Here is a 14,975-nt window from a genome sequence, read left to right on the forward strand (position 1 = left end):
TTGACATTCCACCCTTGGAAGAGAAAGGCACTGGCCCTAAAGGAAGAAATTGATAACGATCTCTTAACAGAAAGAGAGTTTATGATCACCCATTAGAAAGAGAGCAAGAATGAAGTCAAGAAGCAAAAGTGAGACTTGGTGCTCAGTGAATACAAATTTTAACCTTAAAGCCAACACTACTCATAATGATTTAAAAAATAGTATTTTAGAGTTCTTTGGAAGACTTACAGTATTTTGGATAGATCTAATCCTTTACAACATTCTACATAGACATTACAATTTGCAGTGATACAGTTATTAAATATAGATAACTTGGGTTTCCCTCATAACTCAGTTGGTAAAGAATCTGCCTACAATGTAGGAGAGCTGGGTTCAATTCCTGGGTCGGGAAGATCCCCTGGAGAAGGAAATGGCAACCCACTCCAGTATTCTTGCCTGGAGAATCCCATGGACAGAGGAGCCTGGCAGGCTACAGTCCATGGGGTCGCAAGAGTCAGACACGACTTAGTGACTAAAGAGAGAGAACTTATTTTACAAAGCCTCTTCTCTTTTTTCAAATCAAGATGATCAAACTAGCACATTATGCCAAGCCCAATGTGTTTCCAACACAATTACAGATTATGTATTTGTTAGATGTTTATAAGTGAGACATTTCCAAAGCAAAGCTGGAGAAGCAATTCACTGAGTACAGAACAAGAACAATAATGGAATTGTGCCCGTTCCTGTTTTTTTTTTTTTTTTTTTCTCTCTTTCTTTCTAAGTTCAGGCTTACAGTGGAGAAGGAGTCAGGCTGCTATGGATCTGCTGAGGTAACTTCTCTTTCTTTGGGTTATATATGACAAAGATCCTCCTTATATCAATCACTGCCTTCAGTTGTAGACCTGGTTTAAATACTGAAAGAAGTTGGAATAAAAGCAGATCAATCTAGTATCCCAGCCAAATAGAATCACTCAGAATCTTTGCTTTGGTGGCCTCAGGGGTCACACTTGCTTAAGGTATACATTGGATTCACTGAAGAAAAAAATTTTTTTTTATTTTTTTGAAAGTGTGAAGGATGAAATAATATGACCTAGAAAGAAGAAATAGGACTTTGTCACTCACAGAATAAGAGATTATTTGTGAGTTACTTCTGTTGCCAATGACTAGCAAAGAATCTTCAGAAGAGAAGAGGCAACAATTTCCTTTGATGAAGTGTTTCACCAAGTTGGGTCTACTGCAATGGGAATTCTTCCATTTCTGTCTCACTCACTATGTATTTCAAACATCATGTACCTTCTAAAAAGACACTCTAGAAAGGGGTAAATTGGATCTTGATAGTAATAAAATATATGGAATCTTTCTTGAGTTTTTGTCATTAAAATCATTAAAATTCAGATAATTACCAGAGAGGACATTTATGAATTCCCAGCAAAGAGCCATATTCTCACTAGATGCATTTTTGAAAATTCTATTATGGTTAACCAACTACAGTGCGTTTTATCAGCAAATCAATTTTTACTTTTAGAAATAGTGACTTTGCAGAGAAAGTATCAGCTCTGAAGTTCAAGATGTGGAATAGCATTGTGGAACATTTTCACACTTTAGGACCGGGTGGGAAGGACCCATGACTACTTAGTCTAAAACAAAATACTCTGAAATAATTTCAATAGTGCTGAGGTCAGATTCAGGACTTTGATACTTTTTGAACTTATCATTTGTATTGCATGCTGATCTTTTTAAATTGAATAATTGACCTATTATATTGTTTATATATATTAAATATTATATTGTTTCAGGTATTCAGCATAATAATTCCATAATTGTATTTATTTGCAACATCATAATGATCTTTTAAGAGATCCTTTCTAACACAGTGACACTACGATGAACACAAAAGGTATTGGGAGAATTGGAAATGTAAATATCAAGTTGTTGACTGAGGCTGTGCAACCTGAACCACTGTGACTTCTTACCACAGTGGAAAACCTACTGGAACCAAAGCAGAAAAATCACTTCAAACCCTAATGTACTCATTACAGGAGGCAGTTAGGCCTCAGTTCAGCCAGAAATAGTCTCTGGATGAGAGTGTCCTCATTTCCTTCCCCTCAAAAAAGCCTAGTTTGACAAAAAAATTCAGGTTAGTTTTATTTTACTTCTTTGTTGTGGTTCAGTAACTCAGTCATGTCCAACTGTTTGCAACCCCATGGACTGCAGCATGCCAGGCTTCCCTGTCCTTCACTATCTCCTGGAGTTTGCTCAAACTCATGTCCATTGAGTCGGTGATGCCATCCAACCATCTCATCCTCTGTCACCCCCTTCTCCTTTTGCCCTCAATCTTTCCCAACATCAGGGTCTTTTCCAATGAGTTGGCTCTTTGCATCAGGTGGCAAAAGTATTAGTTTCAGCTTCAACATCAGTACTTCCAATGAATATTCAGGGTTTATTTCCTTTAAGATTGACTGGTTTGATCTCATTGCAGTCCAAGGGACTCCCAAGAGTCTTCTCCAGCACCACAATTCGAAAGCATCAATTCTTTGACACTCAGCCTTGTTTATGGTCCAACTCCCACATCCATGCATGACTACTGAAAAAACCATAACTTTGACTCTACAGACCTTTGTTGGCCAAATGCTTAACATTTGGCACAACCCTGACCATAGATTGGCCATAATAAGAAACTAGGTAGTGACAAAATAGGGTCACTAGAGTGGGGTCTAGACCAGTGGTTTTCCACATGTGGTCTGGGGACACTTAGGAGATCCTGAGATACTGCCAGGGTGTCTGTGAGGTCAAAAGATTTCATAACATTAGAATGTGTATGCCTCACCACCCTCCCACCAGTTCTCTCTGAGTGTTCAGTGGAAGTTTCATTGACTACATGATATGTGATGATATCATTGCTCTGGTGGCTAATGGAATATGAGTTGGTATTTTAAACTTTGTGTTTTAATTTCTAATACAGTAAATTTCAATGGTTATAATCTGTATCTTAAAGAAAACTCTTCAGTTCAGTTCAGTCGCTCAGTCATGTCCAACTCTTTGCGACCCCATGAATCGCAGCACGCCAGGCCTCCCTGTCCATCACCAACTCCTGGAGTTCACTCAGACTCATGTCCATCCAGTCAGTGATGCCATCCAGCCATCTCATCCTCTGTCGTCCCCTTCACCTCCTGCCCCCAATCCCTCCCAGCATCAGAGTCTTTTCCAATGAGTCAACTCTTCGCATGAGTTGGCCAAAGTATTGGAATTTCAGTTTTGGAATCAGTAGTTTAGGACCCTCAATAATTTTAACAGTTTAAAAGTATCTTGAAACCAAAAATTTACAGTTCTGGAACAATGCTGTCCAGTAGAATTTATTGCCATAATGGAAACATATGGAACTTCCATAGGTGGCACTAGCGGTAAAAAACCCGCCCTCCAGTCCAGGAGATGTAAGAGATGTGAGTTCAATCTGAGTCAGGAAGGTCTTCTGGAGGAGGGTATGGCAACCCATTCCAGTATTCTTGCCTGGAGAATCCCATGGACAGAGGCGCCTGGCAGGCTACAGTCCAAAAGGTCACAAAGAGCTGGACACGACTGAAGCAACTTAGCACAGCACGCAACACAGCACGATGGAAATATTCTATCAAGCTGCACTGTCTCAGATAATAGCCATTAGGCATATGAGACTGATGACACCTAAGATGTGGCTAGTGGCTGGTGCAACTAAAGAACTGAGTTTTAATTTTTTTGAGTTTAAATTTAAATGTAAATTGCCACTGTGAGTGATGACTATCATATTGGGCAGTGCAGACATAGACCATCAGTTCCCTGACTCCTGATTTAATACTTTCTTGGCTTCCCTGGTGCCTCAGATGGTAAAGAACCTGCGGTGCAGTGACCCAGGTTTGATCTCTGGTTGAGAGGATCCCCTGGAGAAAGAAATGGCAACCTATTCCAGGATTCTTGCCTGGAGAATCCCATGGACAGAGAAGCCTGGTGCGCTGTGGTCCAGGGGGTCACAAAGAGTCAGACGTGTCTGAAACGACTAACACTTACTTACTTACTTACCAGTCTTTTATACAAGTATTTTTACAGTTTTTCCTTCTGCTAACTATCAAACTCTTGGCTTGGTTTATCTGGTATGTAAAGGAATATTTAATAACAAACATGCAATGACAGAATTCTCCTGTGTACCTCTGAAATGTGAATAAATTCCAACTCAAATCTTTGAGTCTAAAAAATAAAGAAAAACGTTCTAAAGCTTGTAGTTGCCCCTTTGAGTTACACAGACTTCAAAATAATGTTTGTTCATGCCTCATCTTGAATTAACTACATAGGCTTCAGATGATAGGTTTTCAATTATAAACAATGTTCGGGGCTTTGTTTCTGTTGCAGTTGCACAGACACAGAAATGTCCATGCTTGGTTACACAAGGTTAGCTGAGTGTTCAGACATGTTATTGTTAAACTGGCCTGCTTTGGTGTGGTCATCATTCACTAGCATCTGGATCTCAATTAGCAGAAATCCTGGATTTCTCAATTAGTAGAACTGCCTGGATACTGTGCACCTGGCTCTTACTAATCACAGAATTAGCTTGATAATATAAGCTTTGAATTGTGTGACTGTATGAGTTACTAAATCTCTCTAAGCCTATTTTTTCCCAAGGAACATAGGGTAATGATAATATTAATTGAGAGAATTAAATGAGATAATGTATGTAAAACACTTTGTACAACTCCTAAAAACTGTAAATATTCAACAAGCGGCAGTTGTTGCCCAAATTATGGCTTTAGCTGTATTTACATAGCACATCTTCACTGAGAGCCAATGATGTGCTGGACAGCGTGACAGCGTCATGGAGTTTACATCTAGTAAGGGAGAAGGACGAACAATTACGTAAATAAAGAGGAGTTCTAGCTGGTGCTGAACTTTCTAAGAGAATAACTAAGTCATCAATAGGATGTATAAGAGAAAACCATTTAGATGGAGAGGCCCAGAAAGACCTCTTGACGTAAACTATGTTTAAACTGAGATCTGAAATACCAGTAGGATTTACTGGTTGAAAGATGTTTCAAGGCGTGTCAGTTCAGGATAATGGTTAATAAATAGGCTTAAATTCAATGACTAAACAAGACAGAAGCTCATTTCTCCTTCACATTTTAGTACAGGATGGGTCATCAAGCTCTGCTCTGTAAAGTAACCTGGGGATCCAGGCTAGAAAGGCAACTCTGTCTTCTCATTGTGATGTTCAGAGTTGCTCCACATTGTCATTTCCAGCCAGCAGGAAGGGAAGGGAGATGGATATATAGGAAGAACTTTAAACAAATGACCTGAACATTGCACTTAAAGGAAAGGTCATCTGGATGTTCAGATAGGCTATTACTGAACTAACCTGCCTCAGTGTGATCATTGTCATTCACTAGGACCTGGATCCCAGTTAGAGAAATTCTAGAGCAGTGTGGATTTTGTGCACCCGATTCTTGCAAACCAAACTCACAAGAGATATATGAGCATACAAGAGCATCCTTAGAAGTATAAGTTTTTAATTGACTGAGTTACTGAAACTTTCTAAGCCTATTTTTTCCTTGTGAAGTCACATAATGATAATATTACTGCCTTGTCTATATGTTGTTGAGAGAGTTAAAGGAGATAATCCCTTGCACTCATATGCTACTGATGTCAGATGGCTTGTTATAAGGCTACAGCTAGATGAAAGGGCAACTAGGAAATGTAGTCTCTCACAAGACAGTCATATTCTGAGTAAAAGGGAAAATTGATTGTGGTTTCTACAATTTCTGTCTACCACACAGGCAGAGGAAACCCAAAGCTGTAATATGGGAAAGAGCTTGGCACACTAAAGGAACCAAGTGGAGACAAGGGTGGATTAGGGAAAGTGGTATGAACATGAGGCTAAATGCCAGAATCCTCTTCTGCAATCAATTTATACTCCACTAGGAGGCACAGACTATGACTTCCTTGGTGGCTCAGGCAGTAAAAAGTTTCACCCGCAATGAAGGAGACCCAGGTTTGATCTGGGTCGGGAAGATCCCCTGGACAAGGGAATGGCTACCCACTCTAGTATTTTACCTGGGAAATCCCATGGGCAGAAGAGCCTGGCAGGCCACAGTCCATGGGGTTGAAAAGAGTCAGGCACTATTGAGCGACTTTCATTTTCTTTCAGAAGAGACAGAAATAAGCAAACGTGATTAATGCTATTATAAACACAAATAAACACCATGCATTGGTAGCAGAGAATGAGGACATTGTTTTTCCTCAGGGGTTTGTGGAGAATGGGACATTTTCGATGAACCTCTGTGGCAAAGAATTGGGGTGCGAGGTAACAGGTGGAGTCATGGGAATGAAGACAGGCATTTGTACAGAACAAAAGCAAAGGCAAGGAGCCAGGAAATTTCAAGGCAAATTCTAAGAGTGCAAGGACTGTGGTTTAAAACATGGTCAGAAAGAGAATTTGCCTAGCCCCTAAGGAGAAATTCTGCACCGTTATTACAGCTGTGTGTTGTGCTTAGCTGCTCAGTCATGTCAGACTCTTTGTGACCGCATGGACTGTAGCCCACCAGGCTCCTCTGTCGATGGGAATTCTCCAGGAAACACTGGAGTGGGTTGCCATATCCTCCTCCAGGGAATCGTTCCAACCCAGGGATCAAACCCAGGTCTCCTGCATCACAGGTGGATTCTTTACCATCTGAGCCACCAGAGAAGCCCAGTAATACAGATAGGAAGTATTATAACAACAACAACAAAAAAAATTCATGGAGTTAAGGTGTAATATCAGTTTCTTGAGTTATGTTCAAAACTTTTTGAGAAAACAGTGCTCTCTCTCTTCATCTAATATCATAAAAAGTGAAGTTGCTCAGTTGTATCCAACTCTTTGCAACCGCATGGACTGTAGCCTACCAGGTTCCACCATCCATGGGATTTTCCAGGCAAGAATACTGGAGTGGGTTGCCATTTCCTTCTCCAGGAGAGCTTCCCGACCCAGGGATTGAACCCAGGTCTCCCGCATTGTAGGCAGACACTTTACCATCTAAGCCACCAGAGAAGTCATCTAATATCATAGGGCCCCCTTTATTCATCTCTCCAACTAAGGAAAAACTCCTTTGCATCAAAATCTTGTTGAACAAGTAAATACTTCTGATGTGCCAATTTTATCAAAAAGATAAAATATTGCTGCACTCTTATCAGTAACACACACACACACAATACAGAAGTAATTTTTGTTTACTCACTCTGAATTTTACTTCAATAACACTTAGAACTTCTTTTTTTCTCTCAAAGTTAAAAACATATTCAGACCTTCATTCACTTGCTCATATACTTGTTCATTCAAGAATATTCATGAATGTCAACAATCTATATAAATGCTAGACACTGGGATGTGAATCAGACACAGTCCTTGACCTCAAGAGATACAGGATCTCATAAGAATGGGAGAGGAACAAACATTACAGTATAATGCAGAGCAGGGTCAAAGACATGATATTATGTAGGTATACATAAGTGCAGAAGGAGAGGGTTGCTCTGTGAAAAGAAAGAAGGAAGGCATTGTGGGAAGCTTGAATATTGATTTGGATTCTGAAACCTGAAGAAGAGTCTTCCAGTCTGTGAAAAAAAAAAAAAAAACCCACAAATTTCTGAGTATGGCTGGCTAGTTTAGGAATGGCAGTTAGTCTAGAGTAGATGGAACAGCTAATCAAAAGAAGGAGAAATAGAATAGAATATAGCAAGTCAAAGTGTTAGGAACCTGAGCAAATATTTTTGAAATTTATTTCAGAAATACTGGGAAATGATTGCAGATCTTTAGGAGGAGGATAGACACAACTGGATCCACATTTTAGGAAGAGGCCTGTGGTGACAAAACAAATGGTAAGAGGCAGCTGAGCTCAGTGAGCACAGAAGTGTGGTCTCCGCAGTGCATCCTGCCCTTTGATCGTTGTGTGATACTGAGCAAGTGATTCACCCACTTGGTGCCTTATTTTCCTCTTCTGTAAAACAGGATAATGATGGCTACTTTACAGGGTTGTCATGAAGATTAAATGAAGTAATTCCTATCAAGATTTTAGAACAGTGCCTGATACTTAATAAGCGTGACAGTACCTATTTCATAGAGTTGTGAGGTATTAAATTAAGCAGACACATGCAAAGCGCTCAGCAAAGAGCCTGGTACTTAGCAATTGCAGGCTTCCCAGATGGCTCAGTCGTAAAGACTCTGCCTGCCAATGCAGGAGACTGCATTTAATCCCAGGGTCAGGAAAATGCTGGAGGAGGAAATGGCAACCCATTCTGATATTCTTGCCAGGATAATCCCCATGGACAGAGGAGCCTGGCAGGCCACAGTCCATGGGGTCACAAAAGAGTTGGACATGACTGAAGTGCCTGAGCATGCACGCACTTAGCAATTGCTCACCAAAGGGTAGGTTTTATTATTAAAAGGTACTCTTCCCTGGTGGCTCAGATGGTAAAGCGTCTGTCTGCAATGCAGGAGATCCGGGTTCGATCCCTGGGTCAGGAAGATCCCCTGGAGAAGGAAATAGCAGTCCACTCCAGTATTCTTGCCCGGAAAATCCCATGGACGATGGAGCCTGGTAGCCTGGTAGGCTAGTGTCCATGGGGTCGCAAAGAGTCGGACACGACTGAGCGACTTCACTTCACTTCACTTCACTCATGCAGGGAGCTTGTAATCCCATAACTCTTTACCCTTGGATAACTCCCAGCCCTGGGGATGTAACTGACATAGCAAAAAAGAGCACAGGCTTGGGAATCAAGTAAGCTTGATGCTTGTTCTGCCATCTAAAGTGGTGTAAGGGACTTCCCTGGTGATCCAGTGGCTGAGGATCTGATTTCCAGTGCAGGGGATCTGGATTTGATCCCTGGTTGGGGAATTAAGATCCCACATGCCAGGAAACAACTAAACCCACATACACCACGACTAAAGAGATCATGCTCTGTAACAAGGGAAGCCTGCACACTATAACAAGAAGCCCACCTGCTGCAACTAGAGAGAAGCTCCCATGCGCCAAAAGTAGAAAAAGCCTGTGTGCCTCAATGAAGACCCAGTGCAGCTGATAAATTAGTATTTAAACAAGTGCTGTGAATGTGGACATTTTTCTAGAACTAGGACCACCTCGTTTCCCTCTGAGATAATTAGAGTACTTCCCACTTCCAAAGGCTGTTATAAAGGTCACAGGAAACAGTTTATATAGAGTAGCTAGACTGGTACAAAGTGAGCCCACAGTAGAAGTTGCTTCCCCATCAGTTATGAACTCCTCCTTACATGCTGTGAAAGATGAAAAGTCACACAGCCTGACCTCAGTCTCAGTATGCCTAGCCTCAAAGACAGTCTTGGTGAGAAGCCAGGCAGAGGATTAGGCACTGTTTTGGATCATGACTTAAGGGTTTTAGAAAAGGACAAGACTAGAATGAAACTAAACCAACTCCTTTACTTGCCAGACCGCTTGCTCTCTGTCTCCCACTAACACATAACCCAGACTAGCCACAGACCACCAATGGGCAGATGAGCCCTTGTGCAATGTTTTCAGCTGGATAAAGTGTGGGAAATGAGGCAAGAAGGAAAGACCAACAGACAGGGAAGCTGGGAGTTGAACGTATAAGGTTGGCCAAAAAGTTCGTTCAGGCTTTTCAGTTACATCTTGTGGAAAAATCTGAACAAATTTACAAGCCAATCCAATATAAAGGATGACTGTAATGCATCTGGAGCAGAGGACAACATATGCATTAACATAGAGGGAGGTGAGATTTTTTTTTCCCCATCAAAACACGGAATAAGCACACCTAAGTAAATAAGTGTTCTTCATATTTGGATGGTGTTATGTCATAGTGGTTGAGAAAGGTGGTTTGCAAATATGGATTGTTGAGTTGAACCCTGGTTTCACCACTTGTTCAGCCTTGGCAAGATATTTAAAATTTCTCAGCTGCAGTTTCCTTATGCAGTGCTAAGTCACTTCAGTTGTGTCCGACTCCTTGTGACCCCATGGACTGTAACCCACCAGGCTCCTCTGTCCATGGGATTCTCCAGGCAAGAATACTGGAGTGGGTGGCCATTTTCTTTTCCAGGAGATTTTCCTGACCCAGGGATCAAACGTGCAACAGTTTCCTCAGTGGTGCCTAAATCATTACATTTGTGCAATGATAAAATATCATAATCCATACAAAGCAGGTGAAATAGTCTTGGCTCAAAGCAGCATGTGTTTAAAATATTAACTATTGTATTTATGATTTAAGCTTTTAGTTAAGTCAACACAGCTCAAAATATGTAAAGGAGAGGTAATTATCTATCTGTTGTAGGTGGTACAGATGACAAGTTAGAGTTAGATACCTACTTTACAGCCTGAATGATATAATTTCTTAGATTTAGTCAGTATAGAATGAACCTAAATTGATTCCCCTGAAAATGACTTCCTAATAAATTCTTTTTTCTTTTCCCATTAAAAAATTATCTTTCTAAACTTCTGGATCTCAGGAACTTCTCTGTTTCTTGAGTAAATACTCTTACTAAGCATTTTTACCAAGTGATTTGCTTCTCAAGTATCTTCAGGCTTGGCCATGGCTCATAAATCTTTTATACATCACTACCACTCTGCCATGTGGTTTGGATTTATTGCCTTTCCTTCAATCTGTATAATACTGGGTTGGCCAAATTTTTCATTTGGGTTTTTCCATACCATCTTACAGAATAACCCAAACAAACTTTTGGCCAACCCAACACTTCTTGGAGACAACAGGGCTGTTTTCACCTTCTCTCTCTATGATAGCATTAACTTTACCTAAAAAGTGCCCTCCTGGTCTCTACTTGGCATTGGTCAAGTGCTAGTTTTGTTCCTAAAGTTGTGCTAGGTACCCTGAGTGTACAGGTGCAAAATATGGGTCGTGCCTCCTAACAGTTTCAGTTCAGTTCAGTCTCTCAGTCATGTCCGACTCTTTGCGACCCCATGAATTGCAGCACACCAGGCCTCCCTGTCCATCACCAACTCCCGGAGTTCACCCAAACTCGTGTCCATTGAGTCAGTGATGCCATCCAGCCATTTCATCCTCTGTCGTCCCCTTCTCCTCCTGCCCCCAATCCCTCCCAGCATCAGAGTCTTTTCCAATGAGTCAACTATTCACATGAGGTGGCCAAAGTACTAGAGCTTCAGCTTTAGCATCATTCCCTCCAAAGAACACCCAGGGCTGATCTCCTTCAGAATGGACTGGTTGAATCTCCTTGCAGTCCAAGGGACTCTCAGGAGTCTTCTCCAACACCACAGTTCAAAAGCATCAATTCTTCTGCACTCAGCTTTCTTCACAGTCCAACTCTCACATCCATACATGACCACTGGAAAAACCATAGCCTTGACTAGACAGACCTTTGTTGGCAAAGTAATGTCTCTGCTTTTCAATATGCTATCTAGGTTGGTCATAACTTTTCTTCCAGGGAGTAAGCGTCTTTTAATTTCATGGCTGCAATCACCATCTGCAGTGATTTTGGAGCCCCCCAAAATAAAGTCTGACACTGTTTCCACTGTTTCCCCATCTGTAGAAATAAATCTCAGATGCATGGAACAGCTAGAGAATAGAGCCAAGGCAGTTTTGGAAAAAAAAAAAAAAAGAAGAAGAAGAATATGGTAAACACAGGACATGGGCCCACCAGAGGGATGAGAATAGATATACATTGCTTTCTGGGAAACAGCGATCATTAGAGCCAAGTAAAGGAAAGGGTACAGTGAAAAAATATTTCTACAGGCCAGATGGCTGACTGGCAGCACCACAGCTGGGGACACCATACTTCATGACCTGCTGTGGCCTCTTCTAGGCACACAATGTACTTTTCTCTATGGAGACATTATAAATAGTGCTTAGTTATCAACTTTGTTTACCAAGGGTGATTAAAGCCAAAGAGGAGCTAAACTATAGAGTACTAGAGAACATTAATAGTTAACATTTTGGAGGATAATGCAATGTAAAAAGAACTTTTGCTTACCTTGCCTTACTTAAGACTGACAACTAACCACTCTATGAGGAAGTTATGATTTCCATTTTCAAAATGAGTAAAATAAAATTGACAGAAATTAAACATATTTCTTAAGGCCACTAATTTAGCCGCAAATGATTACTGGTGGGTGTTATTGTGTTCCATCACTAAAATTTGTGCTATATCATACTGCCTCATATTTGGGATTAGAAAGGTTATGGATTTATGTGTATATGCATGTGTGTGTGTGTGTGTGTGTTGATGCTGTGTCAGAAAAGGGATTATTCTGTGAAGCAATCCAGCATTCAGCACGTTATTTCTAGAGAGAAAACATGTCAAATACTAACAACCCAACTTGGATGCAAAATTTTAGAATATAACCCACTTATAAATTGCAAACTGATGACAGAAAATATAAATATGGGCCTCCAGCCTAGCATTTTACTATCTTATTTTTCTGTCAAGCAAAAAGATGTGGATTTCCTTTTCAGCATAGTTTTCCAAGTACTGATTGACGAGATCCTTGGAGATATACTAATATAGGTCTATTTTTCTCTCTCACTTTAGAATAAATAATTGTGCTAGAAATGAAAGGATCCCCTTTATCAGTAATAACAGACTTCTGAGACTTTCCTGAAGGTCTATCGGTTAAGACTCTGCATTTCCACTTCAGGGGGCATGGTTCAAACCCTGGTTGGGGAACTAGGATACCATGTGGGCCATGGCTGCACCATGTGGCCAAAAAACAAAACAAAAAATAATAATATCATGCTTCTCTGCTAAGTTGTATAATGCAGTAGTTTTGGAGGAACTTTTTGCTATATACCCATTACAAAATTGGGTTTATATTTACTTAGACTGTTTGGCTTTAAATGAATATGCATTCCACACTGTATTCCATTTTATTTTCTAGTTTTCCTATCTAAGATCAAGATTTTGGTCAGAGACACTCAAGCCATATTTGCTTCAGTGAATTTGTAAGTCTTCCAAGCTCTTGGCTGTCTATCCCTAGATTATTCCATTACCTCTCTACTATGCTCCCTGACCTCCCATGCCTCAGCCAGGATACTTTTTGTGCTAAGAATTTTCACCAAAAATTAGAGATAAATGTCTAAAAGCATTTTGAAAAAGATTTTCTATTTCCTTTTCTATGGTTCCAAAAATCTGTCAACATATGTTTAACAAAATGAGTCTGTATTTTCCTTCTTTTGGGAAATGAATAATTGAAGATATGTGAAGCTCAGTTAATATCTTCATGAGGCCTTGATCTCTGTTAATGCCTCCGCCAGTTGGCCAATGTTCTAGAATGATTTAAACAATTAAATACTGGAATGTGGCAACCGTTTCCATTTTTTCATAAAACTGTCAATATTGACATTAAAACACGTACACACATTTAAAAGATGATATGGACTGAAAGCTGAACAGTGACTTCTATTCCTACATCTTCTTCAGATGAAGAATTTTACCTGAAAGGATTGCTTTGTCATTTTTCTTATAGTTAGTACTTGTTATTGTAATGTAATTTCTTTCATAGTTAGCACTTGCTATTGAGAAACAAAAGTTAAATAATTTGTTCAAATATATAAAGTAATTGTCAAGGCTAGGATTAGACCCCAGGTTTTCTAATTCTTATCTCCTAGTCCTGAGCTTGTGTCACAGGATTCTACTCCTTCTGATCTCTATTTCTATAAGGCTGATACCAATATCTAAACAGGAAGCTGTCATGGACAGTACGGTTAGTCTCTAATGATCTTCTGCAAGCTCCCATGGCCATCATCTTTGCAACTTTTTGAGCTCTTCCTGGTCCTTTCATTAAAAGGTATAGACTTATTTGCCAGTTAACTTGTGTTATTCTATCTTTTGTTGGCAATGTGGATTTAGCACTAAGTGTGCAATTGAAAGGGCTTCCCTGGTGGCTTAGACGGTAAAGAATCCGCCTGCAATTGCAGAGACCTGGGTTTGAGCAGAGCTTATCTCTTCACAGTGAATTTGTTAAGTGCTGAATTATGGTATTGAGAATAATCATAGTTCTACTTATCTCCAGGCTTTTGAATTATGCTCTGGTCATGCTTATGAGACATTTTGTGGGTTGGAAGATTTTTCCTTTCCCACCTGCCTAGACATGATATGTTACAGAACAACTCCAAGTAAAAGTCTGACCACACAGCCCAACCCCCAGGGGAAGTCAGAGGACTTGGGAGGACAAGGAGACACCCTCAAATGCAAAGCCTATTTGTCCAGACCTCTGTCCCACTGAAAGCAAGCCTTCAGCCACCAGAAAAGCTAAGAAAGCAGTGGATCTAGCTTGAACCAAATAGAAGTCACGGTTGAGTAATATTGTGAGACAGACAGAATGTGAAAGCTTGGAAGAGAGAGACTGGAAAGCCAGACTTACTGGGGTAAGTGGCAGCATACTCAGCACTCGATCCAGAAGTACTCAAGAAAACAAAGCCTGCATTTAATGAGTAAAATGACTTGGGAGAAAATACATTTCAAGAATTGCAAACACTAACTTGTTAAATTAATATCAGCTAAGCTGTGGCCTTTATTTTGAAATGAACTTGTCTTCTAATTCTGAATGATTAGAAATTTGAAATTCTTTGGGAGGTGAAGCCATTGCAAAAGGGCAAATAAGGGGTCAACAAAAAGAACAGACAGAAAGTCTCATGGGAAGTTTTAAATTATTTTTTATTAAAAAAAATCTGGAGCATTAAAACAAAATCATGTCTTTGGGATAGGAATTAGACTTCCAAAAATATATCCTAAAATTTAATCTTACATAACTGCATTAGAAACTTTAAACACAAAGATATCAATGTAAGATTTTTATGAGAAAAATGAAGGTACCATAAATTCTTAAAAACATGGAAGTTGTAAAATAAATGATTTTCTTCAATGTAAATGAAGAAAACATCATGTTCAAACAATTTAAAATAGCTTAAATTGTGCATTATGATACATCAACTGAAAAATGTGAAAACTGCATTGGCGATGTATTTGCTATGTACACAAAAGTTTCAAAATA

The sequence above is a fragment of the Bubalus kerabau genome, chromosome 7 (assembly GCF_029407905.1).
Source record: "Bubalus kerabau isolate K-KA32 ecotype Philippines breed swamp buffalo chromosome 7, PCC_UOA_SB_1v2, whole genome shotgun sequence".
In the NCBI taxonomy this organism is placed as follows: Eukaryota; Metazoa; Chordata; class Mammalia; order Artiodactyla; family Bovidae; genus Bubalus; species Bubalus kerabau.